Consider the following 17,673-nt stretch of genomic DNA (forward strand, 5'->3'; position numbering starts at 1 on the left):
ATAGGATATATAATACCAGCTTCAAGGAGCCGTAATACCTCATTCCTTACCACTTCCTTCATCTTTGGAATTAGACGACGCTGAGGTTCAACAACAGGCTTTGCATCATCTTCCATATTAATAGCATGTTGGCAAATAGAAGGAGAAATCCCCTTCAAATCATCAAGAGTGTAACCAATAGCGCCTCGATGCTTCTTCAATATTTCCAATAACCTTTCTTCCTCAATCTCTGAAAGCTTAGAACTAATAATAACAGGATATATTTTCTTATCATCAATATGAGCATATTTAAGATTATCAGGTAAAGGCTTTAAATCAAAAACAGGATCTTCCTTTGGTGGCGGTGTTGTACCCAAATCTTCCACCGGTAAATCATGCTTGAGAATAGGTTGGCGAAGAAAAATTTCCTCAAGCTCATCTCTTTCTTTCCTAAAAATTTCACTCTCGCTATCCTCCAAATGTTGCTGCAAAGGATTATTAGGAACAAGAACAATAGATGCACATTGCTCCATTTTAAAATCATTACTAGGCAAATCAGCTTTATAAGGAGTTTTAGTAAATTTAGAGAAGTTAAACTCATAAGATTCACCAGCAAATTTAGTCAAAATTTTCTCTTTCTTGCAATCTATAATAGCTCCACAAGTATTTAGAAAAGGTCTACCAAAAATAATAGGACAATAATCACTAGCAGCAGAACCAAGTACCAAAAAGTCAGCGGGATATTTAATCTTACCGCATAAAACTTCCACATCTCGAACAATACCAATTGGAGAAATAGTTTCTCTATTAGCCAGCTGAATAACCACATCAATATCTTCAAGTTCACAAGAATCAATTTCGTGCATAATCTCCGTGTAAAGCTCATACGGAATAGCACTAACACTTGCACCAATATCACATAATCCATAATAGCAATGATCACCAATTCTAACAGACATCATAGGAACACTAGCTTGTTTGGGTTTATTAGGATGTGAAACAATATTAGAAGCATCTTCACAGAAAATAATATGACCATCCTCCACATTTTCAGTCACAAGATCTTTAACTATTGCAACAGCAGGTTCAATTTTTATTTGTTCTTCAGGTTCTACAGGTTTCTTTTCACTTTTATGAACCGCACTATTTATAACAGAGTACTCTTTCATTTTGGCAGGGAAAGGAGTTTTTTCAATATAAACTTCAGGAATAACACGATCAGCAGTTTCAACTACAACACATTTATTAATAGATGAATCAATTTTATCTTTATACGGTTCATGATACTTATCAAAATTCTTCTTTGGCAATTCATAATGAGAGGCAAAAGCTTTATAAAGATTTACAGCAACTTGAGAATCAAGACCATATGTAGCACTCATATTACGAAATTTATCAGTATCCATAAAAGCTTCAATGCATTTATAATCATAAATTATACCTGATTCTCTATCCTTGTCGTTCTCCCATCCTTCAGTATTTTCTTGGATCCGATCAAGAAGGTCCCTTTTAAACTCTTCTTTGTTGCGTGTAAATGATCCAGAACAAGAAGTATCCAGCAAGGTCTTGTCTTGAAAAGAAAGTCTTGCATAGAAATTATCAATAATAACATTACCAGGAAGCTCATGAATGGGGCATTTGAGCATTAAAGACTTCAATCTCCCCCAAGCTTGGGCAATACTCTCTCCATCATGAGGCCAAAAATTATATATGCGATTCCGATCCTTATGAATTTCACTTGGAGGATAGAACTTAGAATAAAACCGGGGCACAATATCATTCCATTCAAGAGAATCCCCATTATCCAGTAATTTATACCAATGCGCCGCCTTACCGGACAGCGATAAAGAGAATAGTTTCTTCCTCACTTCATCCATAGCAATACCAATAGCGCTTCACTCCCCGGCAACGGCGCCAGAAAATAGTCTTGATGACCCACAAGTATAGGGGGTGTATCGTAGTATCTTCGATAAGTAAGAATGTCGATCCCAACGAGGAGCAGAAGGTGTTGACAAGCAGTTTCGATGAAGGATTCACTGTTAATGCTCACAGACAAGTATTCAGGGGGTTTTGATGTAACAGTTGAATAAAGTACGAGTATGTAAAGTGCGAGAGTAATAATTGCAGCGAGTGGCCCAATCCTTTTTAGCACAAAGGACAAGCCGGTTTGTTTACTTATAATGACCAAGCGTTCTCGAGGACACACGGGATTTTAGTCTAGTGCTTTCGCTACATACGGCTAAATAATCTTCATTGTTGTGATAAGTGTTGTGTGGGTGAACCTATGCTAATGTACCGCCCTTCCTAGGACTAATACATACTTGTGATTATACCCCTTGCAAGCATCCGCAACTACAAGAAAGTAATTAAGAATAAATCTAACCACAGCCTTAAACTCTGAGATCCTGCGATCCCTCCTGCATCGATATACCAACGGGGTTTAGGTTTCTGTCACTCCGGCAACCCCGCAATTAGCAAACGAATACAAGATGCATTCCCCTAGGCCCATAAATGGTGAAGTGTCATGTAGTCGACGTTCACATGACACCACTAGAAGAATAACACCACAACTTAAATATCACACCATTGAATATTACTCAACCATAGTTCACTACTAACATTTAGACTTCTCCCATGTCCTCAAGAACTAAACGAACTACTCACGAGACATCATATGGAACATGATCAGAGGTGATATGATGATGAATAACAATCTGAACATAAACTTGGTTCAATGGTTTCACTCAATAGCATCAACAATAAGTAGGAATCGATACCGGGAGAGTTTCCCCTATCAAACAATCAAGATCAAACCCAAATTGCTACGGCGGTGACGGTGTCCAGCGGTGATGACGGCGGTGATGATGGTGGAGATGATGATGATGGTGATGGCGATGATGTCCAGCTCGATGACGGTGACGATGGCGTCGATTTCCCCCTCCCGGAGGGAATTTCCCCGGCGGATTCCTGCCCGCCGGAGAGCTCTTTTCTCTCTGGTGTTCTCCGCCCCGCAGAGGCGGCTGTAACTCTTCGCGAGGTACCCCTTCTGGCTTAGGTCTTCGGGACGAAGGGTTTGGCGAAGAAAAGGAGGCAAAAAGGGTCGTGGGCCCCCCAGACCACAGGCCGGCGCGGCCAGGGCTTGGGCCGCGCCGCCCTAGGGTGTGGGCCCACCCTGGCTGCTCCTGGCTCCCCCTTCTGGCTTCCTTCGTCATCTTGAAAAATAGGATTTTTGGTATAATTTCCTTCCAGAGTTGATCTTCCGAAATATTGCGTTCTGACGGTGCTTTTTCCAGCAGAATCCTGGCTCCGGTGCTTGATCTCCCAATAATGATGAAACATGCAAAATAGATGAAATAACATAAGTATTGTGTCCCAATATGAAATATATCAATGAATAACAGCAAATTATGATATAAAATAGTGATGCAAATTGGACGTATCAATGATCAGCAAGATTAACATCCAAATAACAATTTTTCAGCGGTGGCAAGTCAAGCATATTATAAATTTTCTTAGGCATAACAGAAATACTTGCACCAAGATCACATAAAGCATTACAATCAAAATCTTTAACCTTCATCTTAATGATGGGCTCCCAACCATCCTCTAGCTTTTTAGGAATAGAGGCTTCACGCTCTAGTTTCTCTTCTCTAGCTTTTATGAGAGCATTTGTAATATGATGTGTAAAAGCCAAATTTATAGCACTAGCATTAGGACTTTTAGCAAGTTTTTGCAAGAACTTTATAACTTCAGAGATGTGGCAATCATCAAAATTCAAACCATTATAATCTAAAGCAATGGGATCATCATCCCCAATGTTGGAAAAAATTTCAGCAGCTTTATCAAAAGGCGGTTTCAGCGGTTTTAGCAGTTTCGAGCAGTTTTTCGCGCTTTGCATTAGAAGTGGAAACATTGCTAACACCAATTCTTTTATTAGTATGAGTAGGAGGTGCAGCAACATGTGTAGCATTAGCATTACTAGTGGTGGTAATAGTCCAAACTTTATCTATATTCTTCTCTTTAGCTAGTTTTTCATTTTCTTCTCTATCCCACCTAGCACGCAGTTCAGCCATTAACCTTATATTCTCATTAATTCTAACTTGAATGGCATTTGCTGTAGTAGTAATTTTATCATCTAAATCCTCAGGTTTAGCAGCCATTTTATTAATTAAAGAAGATTGTGATGCAGACATATATGAGATTCGGGTTTCAGCACTAGCAAGTTTAGTTTGCAACCCCGAGATCTCCCTATTCAGATTTTCAAGTTGATTCCCTATATTCTTCAACAAGGTAGATTGCTCATTCATAGTTTTAGTAAACAATTTATTTTGCTCATATTGTGATTGCATAAAGCTCTTGGTGGATCTTTCAATTTCTAGCATCTTTTCTTCATTAGATGAAGCATATCTACCATAAAAATTACCATTAGCAGGGTATGGCCTAGAATCATTGTGATTGTTATTTTTAATGAAATTCACATCAACATATTCTTTTTGAGCAACTAATGACGCTAGCGGAACATTATTAGAATTAACATTAGGCCTACCATTCACAAGCATAGACATAATAGCATCAATCTTATCACTCAAGGAAGAGGTTTCTTCGACAGAATTTACCTTCTTACCTTGTGGAGCTCTTTCCGTGTGCCATTCAGAGTAATTGATCATCATATTATCAAGAAGCTTTGTTGCTTCACCAAGAGTGATGGACATAAAGGTACCTCCAGCAGCTGAATCCAATAAATTCCGCGAAGAAAAATTTAGTCCTGCATAGAAGGTTTGGATGATCATCCAAGTAGTCAGTCCATGGGTTGGGCAATTTTTAACCAGAGATTTCATTCTTTCCCAAGCTTGAGCAACATGTTCAGTATCTAATTGTTTAAAATTCATTATGCTACTCCTCAAAGATATAATTTTAGCAGGGGGATAATATCTACCAATAAAAGCATCCTTGCATTTAGTCCATGAATCAATACTATTCTTAGGCAGAGATAGCAACCAATCTTTAGCTCTTCCTCTTAATGAGAAAGGGAACAATTTTAATTTAATAATATCACCATCTACATCTTTATATTTTTGCATTTCACATAGTTCAACAAAATTATTAAGATGGGCAGCAGCATCATCAGAACTAACACCAGAAAATTGCTCTCGCATAACAAGATTCAGTAAAGCAGGTTTAATTTCAAAGAATTCTGCTGTAGTAGCAGGTGGAGCAATAGGTGTGCATAAGAAATCATTATTATTTGTGGTTGTGAAGTCACACAACTTAGTGTTTTCAGCGTTGGCCATTTTAGCAACAGTAAATAAAACAAACTAGATAAAGTAAATGCAAGTAAACTAATTTTTTTGTGTTTTAGATATAGCAAACAAGATAGCAAATAAAGTAAAACTAGCAACTAATTTTTTTGTATTTTGATTTAGTGCAGCAAACAAAGTAGTAAATAAAACTAAGCAAGACAAAAACAAAGTAAAGAGATTGAGAAGTGGAGACTCCCCTTGCAGCGTGTCTTGATCTCCCCGGCAACGGCGCCAGAAATTTATTTGCTGGCGTGTAGTTGACGTGGGAGTTAGAAATCTTCTTTTCTTCAGTTCCCCGGCAACGGCGCCAGAAATTTGCTGCTGGCGTGCAGTTGACGTGGGAGATAGAAATCTTTGTGGTGTAACTTTTCTTCAGGTCCCCGGCAACGGCGCCAGAAATTTGCTTGATGCGTGTGGTTGGCACGTCCGTTGGGAACCCCAAGAGGAAGGTGTGATGCGCACAGCGGCAAGTTTCCCTCAGTAAGAAACCAAGGTTTAATCGAACCAGTAGGAGTCAAGAAGCACGTTGAAGGTTGATGGCGGCGAGATGTAGTGCGGCGCAACACCAGTGATTCCGGCGCCAACGTGGAACCTGCACAACACAACCAAAGTACTTTGCCCCAACGAAACAGTGAGGTTGTCAATCTCACCGGCTTGCTGTAACAAAGAGTTAACCGTATTGTGTGGAAGATGATTGTTTGCAGAAAACAGTAGAACAAGTATTGCAGTAGATTGTATTTCAGTAAAGAGAATTGGACCGGGGTCCACAGTTCACTAGAGGTGTCTCTCCCATAAGACGAACAGCATGTTGGGTGAACAAATTACAGTTGGGCAATTGACAAATAAAGAGAGCATGACCATGCACATACATATCATGATGAGTATAGTGAGATTTAATTGGGCATTACGACAAAGTACATAGACCGTCATCCAACTGCATCTATGCCTAAAAAGTCCACCTTCAAAGTTATCATCCGAACCCCTTCCGGTATTAAGTTGCTAACAACAGACAATTGCATTAAGTATGGTGCGTAATGTAACTAGTGACTACATCCTTGAACATAGCACTAATGTTTTATCCCTAGTGGCAACAGCACAACACAACCTTAGAACTTTCATCCATTGTCCCAGTGTCAATGCGAGGCATGAACCCACTATCGAGCATAAGTACTCCCTCTTGGAGTTAATAGCAAAAACTTGGCCAGAGTATCTACTAGTAACGGAGAGCATGCAAGATCATAAACAACACATAGCATAACTTTGATAATCAACATAACAAGTATTCTCTATTCATCGGATCCCAACAAACGCAACATATAGAATTACAGATAGATGATCTTGATCATGTTAGGCAGCTCACAAGATCCGACAATGATAGCACAATGGGGAGAAGACAACCATCTAGCTACTGCTATGGACCCATAGTCCAGGGGTAGACTACTCACACATCACACCGGAGGCGACCATGGCGGCGTAGAGTCCTCCGGGAGATGATTCCCCTCTCCGGCAGGGTGCCGGAGGCGATCTCCTGGATCCCCCGAGATGGGATCGGCGTTGGCGGCGTCTCTGGAAGGTTTTCCGTATCGTGGCTCTCGGTACTGGGGGTTTCGTCACGGAGGCTATTTGTAGGCGGAAGGGCAGGTCAAGAGGCGGCACGGGGGCCCCACACCACAGGGCCGCGTGGCCAAGGGGGGCCGCGCCGCCCTAGGGTGTGGCCCCTCTGTGGCCCCTCTTCGTCTCTCCTTCGGACTTCTGGAAGCTTCGTGAGAAAATAGGCCCCTGGGCTTTGATTTCGTCCAATTCCGAGAATATTTCCTTACTAGGATTTCTGAAACCAAAAACAGCAGAAAACAGAATCGGCACTTCGGCATCTTGTTAATAGGTTAGTTCCAGAAAATGCACGAATATGACATAAAGTGTGCATAAAACATGTAGATAACATCAATAATGTGGCATGGAACATAAGAAATTATCGATACGTCGGAGACGTATCAGCTGGGAACCCCATTGCCAGCTCTTTTTGCAAAATTATTGGATAAGCGAATGAAGCCACTAGTTCATTGGTGAAACTTGCCCAATAAGATTGAAAGATAAAACACCACATACTTCCTCATGAGCTATAAAACATTGACACAAATAAGAGATAATAACTTTTGAATTGTTTAAAGGTAGCACACTAAGTATTTACTTGGAATGGCAGAAAAATACCATGTGAATATGTTTAAAGGTAGCACACTAAGTATTTACTTGGAATTGGTATCGTATGTGAATGGTTCATTCGATCACTGAAGTCATCGTTGAATATGTGGGAGCCATTATGGATCTCCAGATCCCGCTATTGGTTATTGGTCGGAGTGAGTACTCAACCATGTCCGCATAGTTCGCGAACCGTAGGGTGACACACTTAAAGTTGGATGTTGAAATGGTAGAACTTGAATATGGAATGGAGTTCGAATATTTGTTCGGAGTCCCGGATGAGATCCCGGACATCACGAGGAGTTCCGGAATGGTCCGGAGAATAAGATTCATATATAGGATGTCATTTTATGTGATTTAAAATGATGCGGAAGGTTCTATGGAAGGTTCTAGAAAAGTCCGGAAGAAACCACCAAGGAAGGCGGAGTCCCGGTGGGACTCCACCTCCCATGGCCGGCCAACCCTAAGGGAGAGGAGTCCCAAGTGGACTCCCCAAGGGGGGCCGGCCACCCCCTCCCAAGGAAGGTGGAACTCCCACCTCTAGTGGGAGTCCTAGCTTGGGTAGGTTTCATGAGTTATGGAAGGTTTTGGTTTGGGGTCTTATTCGAAGACTTGTAGACCAACTCTTGGGTGTTCCACCTATATAATGAGGGCCAAGGGGAGGGGGCCGGCCACCCCAACACCACAAGGTGGCCGCACCCCTAGAGTGGCCGGCGCCCCCCTCTCCCCAAACCCTAGCCACCTCGCTCCTCCTTCTCTCCCGCACGCTTAGCGAAGCTCGTCTGGAGTTCTCCACCGCCACCGACACCACGCCGTCGTGCTGTCGGATTCAAGAGGAGCTACTTCTTCCGCTGCCCGCTGGAACGGGGAGGTGGACGTCGTCTTCATCAACAACCGAACGTGTGACCGAGTACGGAGGTGCTGCCCGTTCGTGGCGCCGGAGGGATCGTGATCAAGATCTTCTACGCGCTTTTGCAAGCGGCAGGTGAACGTCTACCGCAGCAACAAGAGCCTCATCTTGTAGGCTTTGGAATCTCTTCAAGGGTGAGACTCGATAATCCCCTCGTTGCTACCGTCTTCTAGATTGCATCTTGGCTTGGATTGCGTGTTCGCGGTAGGAAAATTTTTGTTTTCTATGCAACGTTATCCTTCAGTGGTATCAGAGCCGTGTCTATGCATAGATGGTTGCACGAGTAGAACACAATGGTTTTGTGGGCGTTGATGCTCTTGTTATCTTTAGTTTGAGTACTTTGCATCTTTGTGGCATAGTGGGATGAAGCGGCTCGGACTAACTTTACATGACCGCGTTCAAGAGACTTGTTCCTCGTTCGACATGCAACTTGTATTGCATAAGAGGCTTTGCGGGTGTCTGTCTCTCCTACTATAGTGAAGATTCAATTTACTCTTCTATTGACAACACTAGTATCACCGTTGTGGTTCATGTTCGTAGGTAGATTAGATCTCTATCGAAAACCCTAAACCACGTAAAATATGCAAACCAAATTAGAGACGTCTAACTTGTTTTTGCAGGGTTTGGTGATGTGATATGGCCATGATGTGATGATGAATATGTATGAGATGATCATTATTGTATTGTGGCAACCGGCAGGAGCCTTATGGTTGTCTTTAAATTTCATGTTGAGTAGTTTTTCAAAGTAGTTGTAATAGTTGCTACATGAGGTGAACAACCATGAAGACGGCGCCATGAACCTTGACGCTACGCCGAGGATGATGGAGATCATGCCCGTTGATGATGGAGATCATGTCCGTGCTTTGGAGATGAAGATCGAAGGCGCAAAGACTAAAGGGCCATATCATATCACATATGAATTGCATGTGATGTTAATCCTTTATGCATCTTATTTTGCTTAGATCACGACGGTAGCATTATAAGATGATCCCTCACATTAATATCAAGACAATAAAGTGTTCTCCCCTCGTATGCACCGTTGTAGAGTTTGTCGTTTCGAAGCATCTCGTGATGATCGGATGTGATAGATTCAACGATTACATACAACGGGTGTAAGCCATGTTGCACACGCGGAATACTTGGGTTTGCTTGACGAGCCTAGCATGTACAGACATGGCCTCGGGACAACGAAAACCGAAAGGTTGAACACGAGTCATATGGATGATATGATCAACATGATTGATGTTCACCATTGAAGCTACATCATCTCACGTGATGATCGGTTTTGGTGTAGTGGATTTGGATCGTGTACCACTTAACAACTATGAGGGATGTTGTATTAAGTGGGAGTTCATCAGTAATTAGATTAAAACATGAACTAATTATCATAAACATAGTCTGAGTAGTATTTTGTATTAATTTTGTAGTATTGGCATCCGCTTTCTACCATGCACTAGTCTTGTTATTGAGATAGAAATACTGTTAAAATCTGACAAGAAACTTTACGGATTGGTACCGTATTGTTAAAGAATCAAGTATTGATTAAGTCCTATTGCAAACTTTTAGTAAACCTCACATTGTTGATTCAAAGAGCTATGGTTTCAATTAGTACCTAAAGTTATCTTGTCTCCGTGAAACTTGAAGTTCAAATTTGTTTGAAAAGTAAGGAGCTGAAAATTTAGTTTTCAGAAATAATCAAGGTATGAGATATATGTGATATCTAAGACCTTATTGCAAGATGATAGAATATAATTTGGTGAGACTACATAAACTCATAAGTTTTATGGGAATGTACGAAGGTTGAAGACGCAAGGCGTCCCAATCCTCCAACTATTGGGGCACTAACAATATTCGCATATCCATGAAATAATCGTCCTTAGTATGCACCATTGCTATGACTCGTCGTTTCAAAGCATCTCGTGATGATCGGGTGTTATAGATTCTACGAGTGCATGCAAAGGGTGCAAGCCAGATTTGCATATGCGAATACTAAGGTTAAAACTTTACGAGCCTAGCATGTACAGACATGGTCTCGGAAAGTCGTCATGATATAATGGATAAAATTATGAGTGAAATTGTTCATCATATTACAAAGTTACTAATAGTGAAATCTGAAACACTTGTCATATGATGATCAACTTAAAGTAAGAACCTCAAGGTTATTGGTATTTGACCAACAAACCTAGAAGTTAATAATGTTAAAGTGTTTTTCTGAATAATGAGGAAAGCTAAAAGAGAAACTGCAAAAGATATTTTGGCAAAAAGAAAAGAAAAGACTAGAAAGTCTAGCTCAGGTGTATATAAATGATATACATGTTATGGTTGTATTCCTAGTTAAGTCACACTATGAAATTCTTGGGTATTAGTACTATATTGGTTGGTATGAAGTGTCATACAAAACAACGCAATACAAGAATACAATGGCCTAAGTGACTGACAAGGAATATGATAGGAATGCACGTCTGGAACAAAATAAAGTGTTATTATGTTCATCGTTAGCATTATATCTAGCCCTTAGAATTTATAATAAAGAACTTAATAATTGTTATTTTGCTCTGGTCAAATGAAAACAATGAGTTGTTCAAATTATGACATTACTCCATGTATGATGGATAAGTTATTATAAATCTTAATGGTGAAACACACATACATAACACTGACGCTAAAATGCCATAAGGCAAATGATTTGAATTCCACTTATTTGTGGAACCGCAATTTAGGTCATGATAGAAAGGAACGCATGAAGAAACTCCATGTAAATGGATTTTTGGAGTCATTTGATTTTTGAATCATTTGGCGCTTGCAAATCTTTTCTAAAGAGAATGATTAAAATACCGTTCATAGGCCAAGAATTGAACGGGCAACTAACTTAGTGAAAAATACATGATGATGTATATGGTTCACTAGACATAGTTGTGTGCGGGAGATTCTTCTACTTCATGAAAACTTTCAACAATGAATTGAGTATATGTGGATATATTCGATAAGGAAGAAGTTTGAAATTTTTGAATGGATTAAAATAAATTTCAATATGAAGTGGAAATCATTGTAATAGAAAAATCAAATATCTATGATTGGATCATGGTGGAAATATTTGAATTACGAGTTTTAGCAAACATCTAAGAGAGTCATGAAATTGTTCTACAACTCACATTTCTTGGAGTATCATAATGATGATATAGTATCCCAGAGATGTATCCAAACCTTGTTGGATTAATGATGTGATAAAATATTATGACACCATTATATTTTTGTGGATTATGCTTTAGTGACTACCGCTTTTACACTAAATAGAACATCATCATGATCCGTAGAAATGACACCATACGAGTTATGGCATGGGTATAAACCCTAATAGTCCTTTCTTTAAATTTTGGTCTAAAAGTTTACAACCAAAATCGGATGAATATCTTTGTTGGTTATCCCAGAGATTTAATTGGGAATTTTTCCCACGAGACAAAGACAAAAGTGTTTGTCAATGTTTCTTATTTCCGAGAAATTGTTTCTAGTGAAGTATTTGAGTGGGAGGACAATATAATTTGATAAGGTTTATGAACCTGAGCATAATGATCAGAATAGCGCAGCATCGGAATTGGTTTCGGAAGCGGCCACGACGATCATGGCTCCCATGACTACAAAGTGTTTTAGCCATGGAGATCAAAGCACATATTGAACCTTGTAGGTATGGTTTACTTTGTGATCAAATAAATGATTTGTGGACAAAGCATTGATTTTGAACAATGATAAACCAACTACAAACAAAGAAGTTATGATGGGCCCTGACTCCGTTAAAATGGCTATACGCCATGAAATCCAAGATAGATGAATACTTTTTGAAAGTAAATAGATCTATAAAATTGATGGACTTGGATGAAATATCTTTGAAGAAGCTCGACTTGTTGAAAATTTGTTTACAACAAAGTTCAAAGAGTTGACTACAATAAGATTAGATCTTCAGTAGCAATGCTTATAGTCTATGTGGATTATTCTAGTAATCACTACATATTTCTTTTATGAGATATGCTAGTAGGTTGGCAAAATACATTACTTATCAGACGTGTGTATTAAAGGTGTATACAAGATACAACCAATTGTTTTGCTAGTCCGTGGAATACTAGATAGGTATACAAACTTCAATTAGATGAAGTGAGTATCACGGAGTTGGAATCTTCACCAGATGAAATAGTCAAAGAGTTTTTGATTTCATCAGAAACGATGAAGAGGCTTGCATTTGCAAGAAATTAAGTGGGAGCGCTGAGACATATTTATAATACTTTATGTAGAAGACATATAGTTGGTTATAAATGATGTAATTATATACTTGATTAAAAGGTTTCATTGAGAAATTAACTTCAATGAAAGGATATGGACTGAAACAAATTTAGTGTCAAGATCTATGAAGATAGATTGAAACACATAACAAGTTTAAGTCAAAGTACATAGAATGGATATTGAAGTAGTTCAATATAGAAATATTAAGAAAATGTTCTTGTCATGTGAAGGTTTAACAAGACTTGAGTGTATCTGACACTCGATGAGTAAAAACACATGAGTGATTTTAGATCATGAATAATATGTACATAATCAGATATCTTGTGCTCTAAAAAGTTAGGAGCATATACCAGAATGATTCATGTGATGATCATTGAAAAACAGTAAGAATATTCTTGAGTACTTAAGAAGAACCAAGAATATATATATATAGTTTTTGTATGAAGAAATGACAAACAAATCGCTGTAAAGTGTTGCACCGATATTTGTTTTGTCACATATAAAATATAATTTCAATCTCAAATTTGACTAAGTGTTGTTTAAAAGGTAGCACAATGAGTTAGAAGTTGTCTATGTTAGATTTAGAAGAGTTCTAAATATTGTGATGGATTCTACAAACGAAAGGCAGAGTATGTCATTGTTTTGACAATGACTAAGGATGTTAAGTCAAGAAGTTCTTTGAGGACTTGGTGTAGTTCCGGCAGAGTCAGAACTTTGAAGCTATATTGTGTGTGACAATATTAGTGACATATTTCAGACCGCGAAATTAAGGTTCCACCAGAAGACCAAAACATATTTAATGCCGACTCATTTGGAAATGAGTGATGCGTTGAGACGCAAATGAATTACAAAATACATACGGTTCTGAGCATGTCAGATCCGTTGACTAAAACCTCTCTCGTGAGCAAAACATGATAAAGCACCGGAAGGCCAAGGTGTTATATCTTTACAAATGTAAACTAGATTATTGACTCTAGTGCAAGTGGGAGACTGAAGGAGATATGCCCTAGAGGCAATAATAAAGTGGTTATTATTTATAACTTTATGTTTATGATAAATGTTTATATGTCATGCTATAATTGTATTAACCGAAACATTAGTACATGTGTGATATGTAAACAACAAAGAGTCCCTAGTATGCCTCTTAACTAGCTTGTTGATTAATGGATGATTAGTTTCATAATCATGAACATTGGATGTTATTAATAACAAGGTTATGTCATTGTATGAATGATGTAATGGACACACCCAATTAAGCGTAGCATAAGATCTCGTCATTAAGTTATTTGCTATAAGCTTTCGATACATAGTTACCTAGTCCTTATGACCATGAGATCATGTAAATCACTTATACCGGAAAGGTACTTTGATTACAACAAACGCCACTGCGTAAATGGGTGGTTATAAAGGTGGGATTAAGTATCCAGAAAGTATGAGTTGAGGCATATGAATAAACAGTGGGATTTGTCCATCCCGATGACGGATAGATATACTCTGGGCCCTCTCGGTGGAATGTCGTCTAATGTCTTGCAAGCATATGAATAAGTTCATAAGAGACCACATACCATGGTACGAGTAAAGAGTACTTGTCAGGAGACGAGGTTGAACAAGGTATGAAGTGATACCGATGATCAAACCTCGGACAAGTAAAATATCGCGTGACAAAGGGAATTGGTATCGTATGTGAATGGTTCATTCGATCACTGAAGTCATCGTTGAATATGTGGGAGCCATTATGGATCTCCAGATCCCGCTATTGGTTATTGGTCGGAGTGAGTACTCAACCATGTCCGCATAGTTCGCGAACCGTAGGGTGACACACTTAAAGTTGGATGTTGAAATGGTAGAACTTGAATATGGAATGGAGTTCGAATATTTGTTCGGAGTCCCGGATGAGATCCCGGACATCACGAGGAGTTCCGGAATGGTCCGGAGAATAAGATTCATATATAGGATGTCATTTTATGTGATTTAAAATGATGCGGAAGGTTCTATGGAAGGTTCTAGAAAAGTCCGGAAGAAACCACCAAGGAAGGCGGAGTCCCGGTGGGACTCCACCTCCCATGGCCGGCCAACCCTAAGGGAGAGGAGTCCCAAGTGGACTCCCCAAGGGGGGCCGGCCACCCCCTCCCAAGGAAGGTGGAACTCCCACCTCTAGTGGGAGTCCTAGCTTGGGTAGGTTTCATGAGTTATGGAAGGTTTTGGTTTGGGGTCTTATTCGAAGACTTGTAGACCAACTCTTGGGTGTTCCACCTATATAATGAGGGCCAAGGGGAGGGGGCCGGCCACCCCAACACCACAAGGTGGCCGCACCCCTAGAGTGGCCGGCGCCCCCCTCTCCCCAAACCCTAGCCGCCTCGCTCCTCCTTCTCTCCCGCACGCTTAGCGAAGCTCCGCCGGAGTTCTCCACCGCCAACGACACCACGCCGTCGTGCTGTCGGATTCAAGAGGAGCTACTTCTTCCGCTGCCCACTGGAATGGGGAGGTGGACGTCGTCTTCATCAACAACCGAACGTGTGACCGAGTACGGAGGTGTTGCCCGTTCGTGGCGCCGGAGGGATCGTGATCAAGATCTTCTACGCGCTTTTGCAAGCGGCAAGTGAACGTCTACCGCAGCAACAAGAGCCTCATCTTGTAGGCTTTGGAATCTCTTCAAGGGTGAGACTCGATAATCCCCTCGTTGCTACCGTCTTCTAGATTGCATCTTGGCTTGGATTGCGTGTTCGCGGTAGGAATTTTTTTGTTTTCTATGCAACGTTATCCTTCAAACACAAAGTAATATGATGAATGCAAATAAGCAAGTATGTAAGAATCAATGCACAGTTAACACAAGTGTTTGCTTCTAAGATAGAAAAAAATAGGTAAACTGACTCAACATAAAAGTAAAAGAATGGCCCTTCGCAGAGGGAAGCAGGGATAAAATCATGTGCTAGAGCTTTTCAAATTTTGAAATCATATAGAGAGCATAAAAGTAAAGTATTGAGAGGTGTTTGTTGTTGTCAACGAATGGTAGTGGGCACTCTAACCCCCTTGCCAGACAGACTTTCAAAGAGCGGCTCCCATGGATTTTTTATTTTTGGGTGACACTCATTCCAACCTTTGCTTTCACAAACCATGGCTAACCGAATCCTCGGGTGCCTTCCAACAATCACATACCATGAAGGAGTGTCTATTTATTTTAGTTTTATTTAGATGACAACTGAACCATATAGCAAAGACTTTTCATGAATAGTACTTTCAAGACAAGCATCAATAAGTCTTGCATAAGAGTTAACTCATAAAGCAATAAATTCAAAGTAAAAGCATCGAAGCAATGCAAAGGAAGATATAAGTTTCAGCGGTTGCTTTCAACTTCAACATGTTTATCTCATGGATAATTGTCAACACAAAGTAATATGATGAATGCAAATAAGCAAGTATGTAAGAATCAATGCACAATTAACACAAGTGTTTGCTTCTAAGATAGAAAGAAATAGGTAAACTGACTCAACATAAAAGTAAAAGAATGGCCCTTCGTAGAGGGAAGCAGGGATAAAATCATGTGCTAGAGCTTTTCAAGTTTTGAAATCATATAGAGAGCATAAAAGTAAAGTTTTGAGAGGTGTTTGTTGTTGTCAACGAATGGTAGTGGGCACTCTAACCCCCTTGCCAGACAGACTTTCAAAGAGCGGCTCCCATGGATTTTTTATTTTTGGGTGACACTCCTTCCAACCTTTGCTTTCACAAACCATGGCTAACCGAATCCTCGGGTGCCTTCCAACAATCACATACCATGAAGGAGTGTCTATTTATTTTAGTTTTATTTAGATGACACTCCTCCCCACCTTTGCTTTCTCAATCCATGGCTAACCGAATCCTCGGGTGCCTTCCATCAATCACATACCATGGAGGAGTGTCTATTAAGGTTAATTGATTTGGGGCTGGGAACCCCATTGCCAGCTCTTTTTGCAAAATTATTGGATAAGCGGATGAAGCCACTAGTTCATTGGTGAAAGTTGCCCAATAAGATTGAAAGATAAAACACCACATACTTCCTCATGAGCTATAAAACATTGACACAAATAAGAGATAATAACTTTTGAATTGTTTAAAGGTGGCACACTAAGTATTTACTTGGAATGGCAGAAAAATACCATGTATTTACTTGGAGACGTATCAATGGGCATACTATTACAAACAAGGCTCAAACCAGTGCACCGTGTAACGAAGCCAAGCGCTTAAATCCCTCGTTTAATAGGCGGGTGTCGCTCTTACAGAACTTACACATCGACTCAGCAATAAACTTGCAATTACAACGGAGTCGTCGGGTGAGCAGGCTTAGTTGATCACTCAGCCCCCTCGACAAAGAATTATTAATCGAATTAGCAAATTCGCCACAAGTACACGGCGTATAAAACACATGTTAAGTTACATACAGGATTACCCCTTGTAAATACAAGGTCATTACATATATATGTGCGCATAACTTTATGGCAGGTTTCCTTGGTCTTCTCGGGCTTCAGATCCCTCTCAATGCCTATTTCCATCCGACGGATGATAACGTATGCAGGATTTCTGGCAATGTCATAATATTGGTCTAATCTCCTACTGGTATTCGCTATGGCCTCCAAATCTAAGGTCGGGTGACACGCTAAAACTGAGGCAAGAGCAAGTTTGGCGCCGGCTAGGAGTTCCTTCCAAACCAGTTCAACCGAATCCTCTCCGGAGTCTTGAATCGGGTGAACAGAGCAGATAAAGTCTCGGGTGCCTTATCTAAAGGAAACAAGGTCTTCCATACCATCGTGAGATGAGCATGATACTTGTCAAAGTAATAATGCACCTTCTCTGCTCGGTGCTCAAATTTGGCCAAGACAATAGCCTTCGGTCGATGGGACCATAATTCGTGCTTCGGGTGCGCAACATTGGTCATCGCCTCGATCTTTTCGTGGATCCTTTTGTTTTCTTCTGTCGAATCAGAAGCCACAACTATTGAGAAGCAAAAATCAGTCAAGAGGTGTTCAAGCTTCAATACAAATC

Source organism: Lolium perenne, chromosome 2, assembly GCF_019359855.2.
Source record: "Lolium perenne isolate Kyuss_39 chromosome 2, Kyuss_2.0, whole genome shotgun sequence".
In the NCBI taxonomy this organism is placed as follows: Eukaryota; Viridiplantae; Streptophyta; class Magnoliopsida; order Poales; family Poaceae; genus Lolium; species Lolium perenne.